This window comes from Argiope bruennichi, chromosome X2, assembly GCF_947563725.1.
Source record: "Argiope bruennichi chromosome X2, qqArgBrue1.1, whole genome shotgun sequence".
NCBI classification, from domain to species: Eukaryota; Metazoa; Arthropoda; class Arachnida; order Araneae; family Araneidae; genus Argiope; species Argiope bruennichi.
The window spans coordinates 135,941,844-135,961,483 of NC_079163.1; the positions used below are offsets into that span (position 1 = coordinate 135,941,844).

The following is a 19,640-nucleotide window of genomic DNA, read 5'->3' on the forward strand; positions in this document are numbered from 1 at the left end:
TCGTCTTTGTAGACAAACTAAGAAGTACCTAAGATTTTTTATTACTCACCACCAAACGCAATGACTAAATTCCATGATGCTAAAGAGAAAGTGTCCGCCTAAATGAAACAGTAGAATAGCTTCAAAGTGCGACAAAGACGGTCGGCTCCTTGAACAACTTTAATTAAATGAGCACCTATTCATTTCGTCTATTTACTTCCATGGATCTAAAGCCTCTTGTTTTGTGAGACAGAGAATAAAGCTACAGCCTCTGGAGACCACCTGTTATAGGTCAGTCTGAGCTGTATTGTCTAGATCCTGTGAAGGAAATCGAAGTAATTGGGAGAGAAGTGCAAAGCGGGTGGAAGATTAATGGCACATTGTAATAGTAGATAGTAGTAGTCTGTTGTTTTAAAAAGCTTAAAACAAGATTACTTAATCTTAGTCTATCTTCGAAACAAATTTCCTATCAAATCACAGCTATTTTTATTGGAAATTTTATATCACTGATCAAAAAGAAATCAAAGTTTGTAATATGTGAGCATAAGTTTTTTTATTTAATTTATTAAATAAACTGAATGGTTTTTATGGAAGTATTATTTACTAACATTTTATTCAGGTGTCCACTTTAATTGTGACCAAATAGTTAATTTCTAAAGAAAAAATTACATGCATCCAATCGGAAAAATTTTCTAATGATGTAAAAAAAATTCTAATTTACGTTGTTTGAATCAATAAATTTAATTTTGAAAAATTATGATCTACATTTCTACAATTCCTTTGCTCTTTTCATCATAATTCGAAAAATATTCAGTACTTGTTTATTATTTATAGCTCGCAAATTCATTTGTAGATTTTTAGATTTTATCTCAAAGTTGCCAAGTTTCCTAATATATAATGTAAACAATTTTGACTATTTAGTTCGCTTGGCGATGAAACTTGTAGGTATTAAATATAAAAAAACCCAAATATTCTTGTCTCAATAACATATTGCTCCTTTTATAAATTTCTACTTTTCTTGAATTATAATTAAGTGAGTTTTTATTTCATTATTTCAGACCAATCAACGGCTGCCTCGAGGAAACGCATTAGTTTATATGTGAGTTTTTCTAGAAACTTCTATTGAAATGGTTTAAAAATCGATTAAAATATTTGTATTCCTTAACATTTATAAAACATTATTATTAAAAATAACAAATATTTATTATAATTTTAAGACAGAATTACTGAATTACGAAATATGCAATCCAAAATAATCCTCGGCTAATATTTTTTAGTTCTTTTGTTTTTTATCTGTCCACCAAATTCATAAAAACTATCGAAATTATCACCCCCTTCCGTACCATTGATTTTTTCAAAGCATTTTTTTTGTTTGTTTACAACATTATTTTTCGTCTATATTTTTTACTTCTGTTACTTGGTGTTGTTAAGCAGCGAGAAGAATCCAAATTCGTTAATTTAAATTTGAGTACTTTTTATATTACTAACACTCGAAGGGACAAAAAGCGATGCAAATGGTGAGAATATAAGTGGGATGACATTATATCTTTCTTCATAAAATTCTTGTAGTTGAAATCCAATCCAATAACATAAACTCAAAAGAATTCAGTGTTTCTCTGTCTCTCTCAGAAAATCAATTCAGTTACTCATCTAAGTTTCACTTTTAAAAAAAATCATTTTGTATTAACATGCCTTGAGGAATCCTTATCTTAAATTTAGTCTGGACCAATTCTTATAGCTCTGATGTTCTTTATAAACTAAATTCTATTCAACTGCATAGCTACTAGCAATGCATGTCGATCTTAAATATTGGTTTTCTTCTTCTTTGGTCTGAAAAACAGAATCAACAACTGTTCTAATACCCGGTGTTGAAGAAAACAGCCAGAAGGCGATCTGGTGCTCTTAAATATTTAAATCAATGCTTCAACTATTTTTGGCTCAATTTTCCATGATTCCCGAGGGAAAACTTTTGAATTCCTTGTATAATCTTTTGAATAATCCAAGATTTACCAGGAAACTCTTAATTTTAAGTTCCAAGTATAACTAGGTGTTACTAAGAATACTTTTTAATAAAAGGTTTCGGAAATGCAGGACTCATTTTCTGGACCTTATTTAAAATAATTATTTCCTTCTTTCACTAAAAAATTCATAATTTCCTGATTCTTACTAATTTTTATTATATAAAATGAATTTTTTTACGTATTGTGCATAAAATAATTTATTTATTGTATACAAAGTAGAGATGAAACAAATTACTTGGATATTTATTCAATAAATTTTGATAGAATGAATGCCGAAATAATTTACCAAAATATAGTTGATTACTATATATTTTTTTAATAGTTTTATTCGCATAAAATACATTGCAAACATTGGTGCAAACGATTAAGTAATATATATATATATATATATAAACAGACTCGTAAAAATTCGTCATCAAGCATCCAATTTTGTTGATATTTTAACATTCACTTACGCTTATACTTTAATTAAGAATGACTAAGACAGATTTTCATTAGTGGTAAATTATAAAATTTTTAATACTTTTTACAGCTTTCTACTTAGTGCATGAAAACTTAAAATCTAAGAAAGGAAACATTTGAAAGAACTTACCTGGTTCCGCATGAATTAATAACAAAAGATTTTAAATTCATTTTTTTAAAAACGGAGCTTTGCTTCTTGGCTATTATCTAAAGGTGTAGTTTTCTACAGATACTTCAACTATTCATTGGTTAAGTGCTTTTGAAAATCCTTCTCCAACCAGAACAAAAGAATTTTAACACGAAGAATTATCCTCATCCTGTCAAAACACTCGAGGTAATATGAACAACCATCTCGAAATTATCATGAATCTGTATGAAGCAACATGAAAACGATTACGTTTTTCTAAGAGCTATCATTAGTCACGACCCATCTTTTCACACTAAAGACACCTACAGTTACTGAAATAGAAGTGTTTCAATTTAAAACAATTATTATAATTTAAAAGAAGCGATTACCTGAAAAATTCTCATTCACTTGCTCATCGACCCTCCAGGAAATGGTTGTGTTCTCGTTTCCTTTAACACCTTCACGAAGTTAATGTGGTCGCTATAACAAAACTCGTACTCAAAAAGTCTTGAGTATGCTTACATATGAATTTAATTCTACCATTAGATTGAAAATTTGTAATTAGATAATTAATGTATAGAGATATTTTAACATCAACTTTACAGCTTTACATTTTTAGTTGTACAGTTTTAACTTCACCTTTACAGCAAGCACATTTTCCCAATTCTCATATTTTAAACTTTAAGGAATAAATTTTTATGAATTTTTAAAACTAACTTTTAAGGCATTTAATTAAAGTAGATTCATATTTTTAGGCTATTACTCTGATATGTATATTGTTATTTCAAATATCAGGATACTGGGCCAATAAAACGATACCTCATTTTTTCAAAATACTTATAATCCAGAATAAAAATAAGGGACCCCTAAACTAATCCCAAAAGAATTAAGTGTATTATAGATGTTTGCACTAGATATTGTAAGGAATGAAAAGATTCGAGTGAAAAAAATGCACGAATAATTAATCCATTTTATACTTTTGCTTTGTTACTATTCAAAGAAGCAGTTACTTTTTTAAAAAGAAGTTTCCTTAAATAAAAAATCGGAAGATGTTTGATTTCATTGTTACTATTTCAATTAGGTATCATCATTGAGTTTTCCTATTTGAATTAATGTTGTTTCAAGACTTCCTAAAATATTTCTTTTTCTAAAACGATAAATTTTTTTTAAGATTAAGTTTTATTTCTTAACAAAGAATTTTTTTTGAAAGTTTGATTCGAAAGAATTTGAAAGTAATTAAAAATGCCTTAAGCCCTTTTAATATTCAAGACATGTTCCAATAAATATTTGTTTTCTATACTCTCTAGATTAGCTATTTCACAGGTTAAAATCTTTACATTTCAATGATAAAAATTCTGCTAGCAATATGAGTGATTCCACACTTATTATTCAACTTCAAAATAATAGATTCTGTCTTAAAATTGAGTCTGCTTTCATAAAATGGAAAAAACATCAAGATGTTTTCATTTTATTAGTATTAAATCTGTATTTATGTACTACAAAATAATAGAGGTATTACAAGAATAACTACGTTTTTCACAGTTTATTTCTTATGATATTTTTATTAAACTATCATCTTACTTTATTTTTTTTATATTATATAGATTACTTGAGTAAAAGAAAAACTTTTGTGTCATGGAAATGTACATTTTCATTCTACATCCGTCTTAATAAATTATCATTCATTATATGCCTTACGCAATGAATGATATTATTTTTAATTGAATAATGTATATTTTGGTTTGGTTAGAACATTAAAGAAAATCTATAGCATCCGATAATTTTCTGAAATATCAAAGATTTCAAATAGAAGATACAGAATCTCTTACTTGATTCGGAATTCAATCATATATAAAAGTATTATTGTACTTTTTATTAAAATTGTATGGACAAATTTAAACATTTTAGTACATTGAATTTATTTTACACATAATCATTTGAAAAATAAAAAATAAAATTCTTTTTTCAAATGATTACGCATTTCGTTGTGTTTTTATCAAGGTTTGTATCCGTTTGTAGGTATTTTTATCAAGAAATCATGAAATATTTTGATAAACAAGAAAACAAAATAAGTAAAAAAAAAACAAAAAAACCCTGCAAATTATCTTCATATAGTGAATAAGTTCTGTAGTGAAAATTGTTTTAATACATGAAACATAGATAGTTTTATAGAAAAAAAGTGATAATTTTTAAATTGGAAATAGATCCATGTGTTACAGAAAGATACAAGCAGATAATTTTTTATGCCATTTCATGTTGATTTCATTGCATTCGCGCATTTTTTTACAATATATATGTCACATACAAAGTATATATTATATAACAAATCATCTAATTAAAAAAATTTTTAGTTAATATATCTTTATTGAATAAAAAGTTTTGTTTTCACAATTAATATATTTTAAAGAATTTTTCTTGTTTGCTTAAAACTTTGTATAATAAAATATAAACATCGATCTAATAATTTCTTTTTATTCTTTGCAAACATTTAAAAAATATAAGTATTAATCTTAAAAACGGCTGAAAATTTTAAAAAATATGTAAACATTCTAGATACGAACAAAAACTTATGTTTGTTTGTTTTTTAACTCATTTCTATTCTTAGAACTTATTTCTAAACTAACGGATTTTTTATTCATATTTGTTTCCTTATTCTCCTTACTTTAGATCACTGAGGAACTATTTTTAGAATAAGAATCACCTTTATGGATTTTTTTATTCAACCTTTACGTCAGAAGAAAATCGTCTTTCGTCTTAAGAAACTCGTAGCTTATATGAAAAGATAACTGTAACTCAAGACAAACATTAAAGTCTCATTTATCTCATCTGATGGATTTTTCCAAGTTCAAGTTCCACCTTTTCTCGAAAGCTAAATATTCGACAGGTTATCTTTAAGTTGTGACACAATGTACACAAAGAAGAAAAAATCTGTAACTTAGTCTTCAGAAATGTGAAAAAATGAATTTATGCATTATTATTAAAATAAAATTGTAATATAATGATAGATGTCCTTATTAAAATAAAAAAATGGATAAAGAATTTTATTCCGGAAGTATACTTTTTTATTTGGTGTACATAAAACAGCATGATATAATTTTATGTGAAATAATTTAAATTTAAAAATAATAATAACTTCTATCTTTTTTGAGCAACACGCCCATAATTGTTTGTCGTTTAATGCTTTGTTTGAACATTCTAATATTTCATCTCTTTTTACTTTTCAGAAATTGAATATTCTGATATTACATCTTTTTTTTTTACTTTTCAGAAATCGAAAAATCTGATATTTCATCTTTTTTTTACATTTTAGAAATTAAACATTCTGATATTTCATCTTTTTTTATTTTTCAGAAATTGGACATTCTGATATTTCATCTTTTTTTTTTTTTTTTTTTTTTTTTTTTTTACTTTTTAGAAACTGAACATTCTTATAATGCATCTTTTTTTTTTACTTTTTAGAAATTGAACATTCTTATAATACATCTTTTTTTTTACTTTCGTTTAAATGACATCTATTGTAGAATTTGAAAAAAAAATTGGAAGAATGTATCTTCATCTCTTCTGAAATAATTATAAGATATTTAACATACTAATGTGTTTAATATGAAAACATGTTGTTTGTTTTTCTCTAATGGAGACTTAAAGCACATAATGCATTTACGAAATAGCAATTTTATGAACAAAAGACACAATTATCTAATGGCACGTTTTTGAATACATTTCCTTTCGTGTCAGCTTTGCTGTATTTTCAAACCCTGCATGCGATATGTACTCCATTAAAATGTTAACGAATTTTAGAAATTGTGTTGCTTGACAAGTAGTTTTTGGAATGAAGAATTACACTGAGCAATGTAATCCATACTTTACTAAAAATGAAAACTACTTTTAATTGTTAAAGATGAAAAATTAAAAGTTCCACTTAAAAAAAGTATTATTTATTTCATATTTATTTTCAGAAATATCGAACAAGAATTTTAATCCAATAAATAAATCAACTGTACAGCAGAAGATGATTAGCTCTTCTCCTGCCTTTCTTAGGATTTCTTTTGACACTGCCATAGAGACTGAAGGCAAATGAATATAAGTTTTGTTTCTAAACGACGTTGCGATAGTATATTATTTTGTTGTTGAACTTCATTATTACATAACTCATTTGAACCAGACGATAGTAGCAAATTTAATTTGCATGTTGAATTAATACCCTCTTTTGACATTGGCATAAAGATTGCAGACAAGGGAATATAAATGCACTAGAACTATTCTTAAGAAAGTGGGCATCCGAAAATAAAAATGCTTTTGAAATTATTTAACGTTTTAAGACCATGCATTTTATCTATAATTTACTATAGTTTAGTAAGATAGTATAATAACTATCTTAGTATACTATCTTATTATAATTTAGTATAGTATAAATTTAGTTTGCATGTTAAATAAATGCACTCTTTTGAGACTAGCATAGGGAATGAAGGTAAGGGAATATAAATCCTATTTCTAAACAATGTTGTAATAGTATATTGTCTTATTGCTGAACATCATAATAACAAAATTCGTTTAAAACAGATGATAGTAGGAAATTTAGTTTGCTTGTGAAATGAATGCTTTCTTTGGCACTGGCATTGGGGCTGCAGCTAAGGGGATATAAATACACTAGCACTAATCTTAAGAAAGAAAGCATACAAAACACAAAAATGCTTCTGTAATTATTTCACATTTTAAGATCAAATATTATGTGGAATTATCAAGTATGTATGGGACGATTGAAATCATTTTAATCTTGATTTCATTTATCTTTAGCTATTTCATATAGCGGCATCGCTCAAAATTAATATTTATTTATGTATAATATTCTTATTTTAAAAATTAAATGTATATAATATATACAGTCTTTTTTATCCTCGAGGCCGTTTTAGCGCGAACAAAGCAGCATTTTGATACCTTTTTGTTAGGCGTTTTGTTTGAATTCCTTACCTCCAACTTAAAAAGATTACACACACATTTTAGCGTATAAAACTTTTATATTCACGCACTTTATTAATCTTTAAACCTACACGTGGTATTTCAAATTTAGTTTTTTTTATTTTTTTATTTTTAAAGAAGAATGATAGTTATCGCCACGCATCGAATTTTCGAACCAGATAAAGCTGTCACCTCTCGAGTTGCGGCATTAAATCATGTGCCGAGTGAGAGTCGCCTTTCGTGGACAAAGCATGAATACACAACATGGCTGGATTGAGGCCTCAGATCTTGATCACATATAATCTATTAAATTTGTATGGTATCTCAATCCTTTTCTTTCTTTCAATTCTTTTAGACTCAATTAAATAACTATCTTAATCCAATTTTAAAACATAACATGAAAACTTCAAAAAAATAGTGAAAGATTAGATCATAGTCTTGCTGCTACTGTAATTCAAAATCATCTGTGTTAAATTTTCAAATTAATAGTTTTTTTTAAAAAATGACCCTGAAAGTACAACACTGCATTGATTACATTTTAAATATTAAGATGGTATTAAATCATTCCTTGTATGGTAATTTCTTTTGAAATTATTGCAGATAAATAAAAATTTCTAATTAAATGAATATTTAAATATCTTCGACTAAAATATTGACGGTATTCTTTCTTTTGATTTAATGAATATGGGGAAATTAAGTTGCCACCTATCCTATCGCTTAGAAGGAGAGGAAGCTATGCATGTGTACAAGTTCTAGAATCATTTAAATTAAAATAAACCGCTACCTAGCCATGATTATAGGTAATCTGATAAAATATCTCTTTTGAAACGCCGATTCGCATAAAAATATTAATTTTGAAGTTTAAAAAATTTCCCAATTAATTTCCCTGTTTTTCTTCACATTAAAACTTAATCAGTGAACAACCAAGTTGCAGAGGGATGGCAGAAGATAAAAATGCTTCAGTTGCCACTGATATCCCAAAATTCATTTGGATGCTTATAATGCTTTGTTGGTCACATTCGCTGGATCAAAGTCCTTAAAAGACTGTGCAACTTCTTTGATTAACAACAAAAATTGGTAATTGCGATTTCAAAAGTTATCCACTATTTGAATAAATAATTATATCCTTCCTGAAGTACGATATCATATCCCATAATGAAATCAGTTGAATTTTAAAGGTTAGTGTAAAAGGCTTACATGAAGAAATGGTTGATGTAAGGGGATGACAAACTGCACTCAAATTTATGTTAGCTGTTACTGGAGAAACTAAAAATTAGGAATTGTTTCATAGTGCAATCCTTGAAAGAAACAATTTTTTTAATGTTCTACGACTTAATATTACTATATACAGAACATCTATTCGAATCTATGTTCAATGGAAGTTCGACAGATTGGCAATTGAAGAGAGAATCCAATTCTTATAATAAAAAATTTCTCCACAATACAGGGCTATTATAAATAAATATCCCAACTTTGCAGAGTTATTAAAAGAAAAGGAAAGGAAATAAAGTGTAATTTTTGATTGAAAACAGCATTACAAGTAGCCATGGAAAAGTAAATTTAACACAGTCATAAATATTCATTACAAGCCCCATCTAAAAGAACTATTAAGAAAAGATAACTCGTGCCCTATTTTTTCAGCATCCGATATGATGCTTTGAAAGCCTGTCGAGTGGTATGTTTTAAGTTCAGCGTCTGTAGGTGGTGATGAAATAGATGTTAAATGTAGTCCAATAAAATAAAAATTCTAATATTTCAATACAAGCATATATACATATGCTCGAAGCTTCACATCAGGCAAACAAAAAAAATGCAAGACTAGTTATAAGTATCAAATGCGAGTCAACATAAGTGTCGAATTTAATCTTTCAACATTCAGTTATTTTTGATGAACAAACTATTGAATATTTTCATTCAATAACCTTCCAAAGTTAGAATATTTATGATCGCTTTGTAGTAATTGTAGAAAAGATCCTATTTGAAAACTAGTACAAAAAGAAGTTCGGGCTTGAATTGGCGATACATACAAGTATTTATTCTTCCTTCATTAGAATTCTTTATCTAAATAAAATTAAGTAATTTTATTGTGGAAGTTGCTATTCAAACGAAAAAATAAAGATTGGAACTTCAGAGTAAAAAGATGCAATTCACAACTTGCACGTTTTAAAAGATTCAGTTAATGATCTCAAATATGTATTCACTTGCGATTATAGAAAGGAAGATGAAAGGAATAACGATGTTTTATTTTATAGATTGGAATCAAGATGAATTAAAATAACATAACGTTAGATGATATTCTAAGAGGAAATTTGAATTTCTATTTGCCTTCGAACTCGCGCAATTCTACTTTGTTTGCGGAAAATTACCATTCTCAAGCATTTTTTTCATTCAATTCCAGAAAAATGAATTTAGAGAGATTTATATTTCAATATAAATCCCATGACTTTAAAAATAGACTAGAAACAAGTTTCATTAAATCTAGAAATGTACACATTAAATTGTCTTGCTCAAATGAGTAAAAATTGCTTTTACTGCTGTGTGCAACTGAAGCGAATGAAAATTCAGTACATAAATTGCTCGAGTTTAGAGTTTCCAAATTCTGCCAAATAACTCAAGCGTAATTCATAAGAAATAATTTCAAATATTTGAATACAAAATACGAAAGCTTTATTTGCTAAATTTCTATACAGATATATGCAATGCAATGGTTAACAAGATTATTGCAGCAGTGAATGTAATGCATTTAAAATAAAAATTTAGTATATACTAAAGTAAAATATCAAAAGCAATTTTACATTAACTAGGCATACATGCATTCAGGCAGTTTAAGTAAAACATTCAATTTTTATTCATATGCTCCAACTTAAAATTAAATAGCACATGTATGAATTTTTAATGAAAAACTAACATTTCCATCGATGATTAATAAAAACATAGCATGAACGGAGGGAAAAAAAATCACAACACATCTTTACAAATTACTACATAATGGATAACGGAATTTTTTTTATTTAGAATTTTTAAATGTATAATGCATATTTAAGATTTTATTAATATTTAACATTATACCATAATATTTAACATTTCATTAAATTAGGAAGAATGTTTCGTGCAAATTTTATTCAGTAGAAACTTATAATTCAAAATTCCTAACTTTCCCCTAATCATAATTGGAAAACGAAAATTAAAAATTAAACTATACCATTTACCATTCATTTCATCCATTCGCTATTCTAGAAATAAAACGATATTCCGACAATCTATCCCCATACAATTTCTCTTAAAAAAGCATTCTGATCACCATGGTGATCAGGCACGGTGATCAAATGCTTTTGAAGAGGACAAGAATATTTCCATTGGTTGGCCGGCCGAACCAGTCAAAATATCCTTTGTCCGCGGATAAAGATTTACAGAAAATTTAGAGCCAAAATGTAAAATATATTTAAAATTCACGATTTAAAATTTTCTATTGATATTGCTAAATTTTATTTTAAATTTAATAAAAAGATTAGTTTTTAAAAATATTTATAAATGGATGCAATGAATAGACAAAGGTAAAATCTCTGAAACTTAAACTAAATTAATTCTTTGCATATATTTTTAAAATTTTAACTTAAGAACAATTAAAGGCTAGAAATTAAGATGAAGATAATGCATGCAAAATAAATCTTGCAATATAAAAATTGTTCTCAAACATTCAAATTAGAAATTTGTTTAAAGACATTTCATATTCAATTAATACTTCTATGCAATTATAATTTATTTTTCAAAACTCGGGATTCTTTCATGTGTTCCAATACAAGATAACTGCAATATTTTCAACCTTATTTCAAACGATTAGAAAAACCAATATATTTGTTAACAATGCATCTTCCTACATCGTATACATAAGACAGAAACATTTTTCCTTTAAGGAATATTCCATACATTAATCAAACACAAGTACATATTAAACGCCACATATTAATAAACTTGTAGATTGAAGCTCTGATTATCGAGATTTCGAGATTGATAACTAAGGGAAATTTAATGAAATTCATTTACATAATTGATACTAGCATTACAGAGATCAAAATCCAAATTTCGTTATAGATACAGGAATGAAACACCTATTCGAATATGAAGGATTCTTTTATAATCGTCATTCAAAATCACAAAATGAAGATTTAGAAATAAACAAGGTCAAGAAATGGCTTCAGTTACAACGAAGTGGTTCAGTTTTCTTTATAAAATTGGTTTGTAAATGGAAAGAAATTCTGCCGATATAATAGAAAGATTACAGTAATGAAAATCCAAGATTTTTAAAGTTGTATAGTGGCAATCTGTCATGTCAAACAATTCTTATCAAATTTAGTAATAACAAATATGTTCTCAAATGCAATTTATATTATTATTTGCGAAAATTAAATCTAGGTTTTGTTACAAATTTGTTATACCGCTGTTTTTATAATATCCGTTTCTTCCATTGAGTCAATTAGTTCCGTTTGAAATTTGCTTCTGAACATATTGATAATATAAAAATTCAAATATAGTCTTCGTCCGTAATTGAACTGTGCAGCATCCGCACTCCAATATGCGCTTGATGAAGGGTCCAGGTATTGTCTTATTCCAGGATCACATCGACGAAGGCGTATTCTTAACAGACACCTGAAGGGAATATTAAATATTTTAAATCAATTCAATTTCAATACCAATTCCATTGAATGTCAAATATCATTAATATTTCTCATAAAGTGTAATCCAAGAATATGATTATAGTTGAATAAATTGCCTATTTAATCTTTTTAAAGTTCATACCAAGAATTAAATCCTAATAAAGCTATTTGCACTATTTTAATTGCACTTTTAGAATTTATCTAAATATTTAAGTTATTTATCATAGTAAAAAGCCTTTTCCTGAAAGTTTCGAGTATGTATTATTTAAGATAAACTGTGATGACTAATAACTTTGCTTAATGAAGGATTAATAAACGTTTCTTCGCCAACCACCCTTAAAATACTCTCCAAATGGACGTCTTATATACAGATACAATGAAATGTCGCTTGAAAAGCATTTAGTTTTCATTCTGTGGGCAGAAACCAAAATATTGGGATTTTCACATTAGACTCTTGAAAAAACAATGTAATTAATGCCCTTACCAAGATAATATATTATTAAAAATAAGGAATCATTGAGAAGAGGAAATTGAAAGCCAATAGCAAATAATTTTATGATCCTTGAAAATAAGTTAATCCGGAAATAAAAAGATTTAAAAGAAACGCAATTACCCAACATTTCACGTTCTGTCACTGTACGTGAAGCGGCTTATAGCAGAGCAACATTTTAGTGGTGAGGAGGACTTGCAGAAGGCTGTCACATGGTAGATTCATTCTCAATAGACCGATTTCTACAGACACTATAGTTGCAGAAGTTGATCTCGGAATGGCAAGCGTTTCAAATTCGACGATTCCCATATTGAGAAATAACTGGATATGCTGCTTCTGTTTTGCTGGATATTTACAGATGATTGTGGTTTGTCTCCTTGCAGCTTACTGGAAATTTGCCTTCTACAAGAATAAAAATGATTAGAAAATGTCATGTTCATGCTATTTAATTTGATTAAGAATTCGAATGTATACTTAGATTTCCCAATATTTTTACGTCATCAGTAGTGAGTATTTCATAGCATCCAGCTTAGTTGATGTCAGATCAGAGCATGTGTGGAGCCAAGAAAGCAGTATCTTCTGGTGATAAGTGATAAACCTGTAGTCAGCAAAAGATCATGACTATAGATCAAAACCTATTCGGAATTATGTTTAAAAAATATTAAGTTATAAGAGGTAATAAGTCAAATTATAAACCTATTTTACATTCGTAAAGTAGGTTATTTAATGATCAAATGTATGAATGAATATATCCTATATTCATTTCCGTATGACAATTACCGAAATTCTTGCAACATGCCGATATCGCTTCAGAATCATTCAGGTAACTTTCTTCTGTTGAGAAATAGCTGGAAAGCCCGCTTCTGTCTTAATAGAAGCTTCCACATAAATTATATGTAGTTTGCCTCCGCATGGCTTCAGAAAACTTGCTTTCTAGAAAAAAATATTTGAAAATGCCATGGCGTTTCGATTATTTCAAGTAATTAATAAGATTATGCATTGATTGTATTTCAAATAATTCAGTAACTGAAATTTAGCAATGCAAGTATATAGTCATTTTTGGCGACTATTTTATAATATGCAGCATAAATGGCGTCAATTCCAAAGCTATATGGAATCACGAAATCCTTATTACTTCATGGATGGATAACATGTCTTGATTCAGAAAAAGACATTTAATATAAGCAGTAGGTACTCCAAATTTTATATATCTATAAAAGCAAAATGATGTACATTGATTATTAAATTGCAACTTTACCAAATTCTATCTATATTTTGGTACGACTATTATCAGTTCTTGCAACTTACCGTTATCTCTACGATACCATTCCGAGAAAATAAATTTCTCGATCACCCAGATTGCTGGTAGAGAATTTGTCAGAAACTGAAGTAGTCGCTACAAATGAACATTGAAATATCGTCATTAAGAATTTTATTTAATCAGGTGTACATGCATTGACATAATTAAAAATAAAAAAAGCAAAGTACACAAGAATTCATTTCTTTTGAAGCTATCAAACGCTGGCAGCATTTTAAATATATTTGTAAAAAGATCTAAACTTGTTATTGATCATACTAATGTGTTGGTTCGAGAATCTTTCGTGAGCTATGCAAATGTTTAAAAACATAAGTTTTGCATTCAATTAAAATACAGTCGATAACTGTCTAATGAAGATCGCTGTACAGTTTCTCCACCAATCTTCATTAAATGCTCTTCAAATAAAAGCCATCATAAAGCGATAAAATTAAATTTCGTTTGAAAAACATTCATTTATTTTATGTAAGAATCCAACTGAAATTTTGTTCATTGAGGTATTGAGACACTCGGGAAAGCGTTTTATACTTATTAGTTGCATATATATTATATATAATTAGGAGTAATAGGATTAAAAATGGATTTTTTACAAATTAACAGTAAAATGCTTATTCAGAAAATCAGATCCTCTATATCCAAAAGCTTTATGAAACAAAATTACCTGGAAATATTTCTTGTTCTATTTCTGCACATTAAAAAGGTTTCTGGCCTGGCAACATTTTACTTGTGACGAGGAGACATGCAAAAGGCTGTCGCATGTTGATTCCATGCTCTGGCGATTGATTTGTTCGGTCCCTCTACTCACGAAAGATGATCTCGGGATGGCACGCGCTTCAGTTCCTCTGCTTTTCTATTTTCAGAAATAGCTAGAAATTATGCATCCGTTTTAATAGATGTTGACGAGTAATTATGGTTTGCCTCCTTGCAGTTCAATGTTTTCTGGAAAATCAAATAAAATGGTTAGAGAATGTCATTTTTGTGATTTCAATATTATAAATAAGAAACGAAAGGATACTTGATTTTCCAACATTTCAATGTCATCTGCAGTGAGCATTTCACAACATACATCGCAATAGATGTCGGTTCATAATAAGTGTGGTAACGGAGACAGCAATCTCACTTTTAGTGTAAATGGGGACCCTTTATTGAACAAAAGGTTACTATGCATCAAAATCTAATCCAACCTACATATAAATATTATAAAAAATACAAAGTTTAATTATATAATAACCTACTTCACATTCGTCAAGTTATTTAATAATGAAATGAATAATTATATTCTATATTCATTTTGATATGATAATTATCAAAATTCTTGCAACTTACCTCAATTATTCCGAAGGATATCAGTAACACTAACCAAGTCTTATTACGTTGATAAATAATTGTAAATTCTGCTTCTGTTTTGATAGATAGTTTCAAGTAGTAATGGTTTGCTTCCTAATTTAAGAGAAATTTTTTAGAAAAATATTTGTGAATACCATGGTCTTTTGGTTATTTCAGATAATTAATATAACTATTAATTCAGAAACTAACTATATACATGCGTTGCCAAAATGGGTCATTTTAGTGAGTATTCCATCACATTCAGCAAGAATGCCGTCAATTTTGGACATATGTGGAATCTCGAAAGTTAATTACTTCATGGGTGGATAGTACGTCTTTATTCAGAAAAACAAGTTTAATATAGACAGCATGTGTTCCAATTTGTATATACCTATAAAAATATAAAGTGTACATTGTTAGCTACAATTTAATAGTTAAAACCTCTATTTTGGCATGACAATTATAAATTTTTGTAGCTTATATTTATCTCTTCGATACTATATTGAGAAGAAGTTTCCATATCATCCAGATTGCTGCCGAATATGTGTCAGATATTGAAGAGTCACTCTACAAATGGACATGGGCACATCTCCAATAAGAACAGAAATCTTATTCCATTATTTAAATCGGATATACATGCAATAAACACAATAACATTTTTTGGAAGTTAACAGCAATTTAATTCCCAATTGATAATCAAACTACTCTCAGTATTTTAAATGCATTTGTAACATGTTAAAATAGTTTTATTTATCCTAGTGTTAGTTTCTCAATCTTACGAAGGGTATGCAAGCGTATTATTTTAATGACAAATGTTGCCATCAATTTATTAATCCTCCTTTTAACAATCATTGATTATACTGAAGATTACAGTACAGTTTTCCCTCCGAGCGCCATCAAATATCCTCCAAATAGAAACCAGCGTATAGTGATAAAATGAAGTTACGCTTGAAAAACATTCAATTTTCATTCTGTCAGACGACAGTTGAACTGTTGTGGTTTGACATATTTAGACGTTATAAAAACACTGCTTTGTGATCATAATGACCTACATATACACATCTCATTAGGACTAATATAGGATTGGAGATATTTTTTTTCAAACCAATAGTAAAATATTTCATTCATCCAGAAAAATTCTAGGAAAGGCAAAGACTTTAAAGAAAGAAATTTACCTGGAAAAATTTCTTGTCCTCTTTTAGCACTTCAAATGGTTCCATCCAAGGTAGGCAACATTTTCCTGGTGAAGACATTCAGAAGGCCTTTGCATGCTGGCTCCATTTTCATGCGATTCATTTATTTTATTCTTGCATTTGCAGAAGTTGATCTCAGAATGGCAAGAGATTAAATTTCAGATATTTACGTTGAGAAGTAGCTGGAAATGTTACATCCGTTTTGATAGACGTTTCCAGGTAATTGTGATTTGCAACTTTATTAGCTTATGGGAACCTGCTTTCTAGAAAAATAGAACGATTAGAGAATGTCGTTTTTTGAAATTTTAGTATTATAATTAAGAAGCCTACTATACTTGTATTTCAATATGTTGATCATCTGTAGTGAGTATTTCTCAGCATCCAATATACTTGATGTCGGTTCAGTTCATGGGGGGGGGGGGACCAAGGAACCCGTTTTCATGGCGATTGGTATTCAGCAAAAAGGTCATTACTATAGGTCGTCAATTTTCTAACCTATGCATACTTAATGTGCACATTAGTAATGTTGCAATTTAATTATCGGATTGAATGCTTATATTCTATAATCTGGCATGATAATTGTCAAAATTCGTTTAACTTACCGTTATCTTCTATAGCATTCTGAGAAAGTTTCCTAATCGTCCAATTGCAAGTAGAGAGAATTTGTGACAAACCGAAACAGCAGTCATTCCATAGACTAAGATTGAGGGATGTGTCATTGTTCCTATTATTAGCATCTAATGTATTCGACAATAAATTCACATAATTCGACAGAAACCTTCCGGTATAAGTGAAACATTTTAAGTTTAAGGTAACTCCAAGTTTGTTATATTTACTCGCCTAATTCACCTTTTGCTTGTACCAGCTACTAGTAAACAGAAAAGTCGTAATGATGCTCTCTGTTGCAGCAGATAATACCAAGTATCGCCTATGTAATTGTGGCAATGTCACCGCTAAAAGGCCGCTTCTGCTAAATATCCAGACATTACGAACACTTCTTCCGTACTCAATCAGCATATCAAAAGTATAGATTTCTACAGAATTCTGAAAACTTGGAAACGATTCAAGAAATTACGTTAATCTTTCCAATACGGCATCTATTCAAGCTATGGTGGCGAATCTTACGAAATCAATTTCGGTTAGAATTTTTGAACTATAGTTTTTAAGCCGAATTTATTCTTATGAAATCGTCTGCTCATTTTTAAGGCGACTGTTTCTATCGTTAATAAGTTAAAAAAATACAAAATTTTATAACTTATTCACTCAGTTTGTTATGAACAAGTTTACTCTTAAATAAAATATATTCAAGACAACAATATTTTCCTCAAGTTTTTTTAGCGTATCTATTCCTTCTCATAATGCGTTTAGCATATCTAAATAGAAAACTATAAAGATTGATTCAAAATTGTTCAAATCGTTCAATTGAAATGAATAATTTCATTTTGAAACACTTAATTTATCCCGAATGCTTCATCCAACACATTTCTTAAAATTCAATCCTAGCTCTATTTTTGCCGATTTCTCCAGATCATTCAATTGCAATTTAAATATGTTCATATTAAAAATAAATTTGCATTTAAATTTTTTTGTTTACTTGCAACATGAAAAATAAAAACAAAATAAGTTCAAAACTAGCGAAATATTTCATCAAGTAGGCTGAACTATTTTATTAAAAAGATAGTCGCATCTTAAATATTTGTACATTTTTTTATGGCAGATTGAGATAGAATAGAGCCAGACTCTGAGATAACGGATGAATTGTTACTTCAACTATAAGAATGATGAATAGGATGATTCAATTGCATGGAATAGCAAAACATTGAGGCTGACTGGATTAAAACTTACATTATAGGCAGTAGAGGGAAATTCTCTCCGAGAGTAAAAGAAAGACCAGAAAGTGCGAATGACTTCAGAACATTTCGAAAAAATTGTATAGAAATAGGTCATGGAAATGCAATTAGTAAATTTCTGAATATTAAAAATTCCTAATTAATTTTTGAAGGAAATAAAACATTAACTTTTTAATTAAAGATTTAGAAGTTTTGAAATGAATCTATGGTTAATTCTTAATCAACTACCCTTTTTATAAGGTCTGGTTAAGCAAACGTATTCGAAGAAATTAGATATTTAAAGATTCCTATTAGACATTTCATAGAATTTAAATTTAAAAGTTGGGAAGGATTTTTTTTATTAAGCTCTACCACGAAGAAAATATAAGGAATATCACCAGTAAAGTCGCAAGAATTTTATAAAAATTTTATTTTATTCAATCCACTGAAGGATTAAGTGCTGTGTGTGTTCTTCTCATACTATAAAGAAATTTCGAATTATCCGTCGGAATCAAAATGAATTACGAAAGTTGACTAATATGATTCCAATTCAGATTGATTCTATGAAACACCGTCACAAAAAGGACCTCGACAATTAAATCTATTTAATTAAAAACTTCCTCACAGTTTCCAAAACCTATAAATTAGTGAAATTCAAATACAAAAGTGCGTTTAATATTAACAAAAGTAAAATTTTTATTATTTAAAATTCAGTTAATTTTAAAACTGAGTAGACATTCTGTTCTTCCATTATTCCCAATGGCTACTGGCGTTTTCAATTCTTAACCGATGCCCCATTGTTTCGTCCTTTTTTCCTTCCAAGACCAAAATATTCTTCACGAAGATTAATTTTCTAAGTTGCTTTCCTTTAAAATTCTAATTTCCAGAAATTAATTCAATAATTCTTACAAAATCTCGCACACAAATTTCCTACACCGCCTCCATACGACGACTCCACAGTCTCGTACACACGATTCCACATTTCTCGCACTCATTACCCACGCCACCAAACAACGACACGATTCCACAGTTCTGGCACTCATTACCCACGCCACCAAACAACGACACGATTCCACAGTTCTCCCACTCATTACCCACGCCACCAAACAACGACACGATTCCACAGTTTTCCCACTCATTACCCACGCCACCAAACAACGACACGATTCCACAGTTCTCCCACTCATTACCCACGCCACCAAACAACGACACGATTCCACAGTTCTCGCACTCATTACCCACGCCACCAAACAACGACACGATTCCACAGTTCTCGCACTCATTACC

At 28.8% G+C, this 19,640-nt stretch overlaps 1 long non-coding RNA gene across 4 annotated transcripts; it reads right to left on the reverse strand.

The window, feature by feature from the left end:
- Window positions 1-10,540: 10,540 nt before the first annotated feature.
- LOC129960491 (uncharacterized) lies at window positions 10,541-15,183 on the reverse strand. Of its 4 annotated transcripts, none has more exons than XR_008783596.1 (7): window positions 15,034-15,183; window positions 14,667-14,944; window positions 13,999-14,086; window positions 13,471-13,623; window positions 13,187-13,288; window positions 12,814-13,092; window positions 10,541-12,192 (listed from the first exon to the last, which is right to left on the reverse strand). It is a non-coding gene; the product is annotated as an uncharacterized LOC129960491 (long non-coding RNA). The 4 variants fall into 4 exon arrangements; XR_008783598.1 differs by having other exon boundaries at window positions 15,021-15,183; XR_008783595.1 differs by having other exon boundaries at window positions 14,667-15,183.
- Between the last annotated feature and the right edge of the window lie 4,457 nt (window positions 15,184-19,640).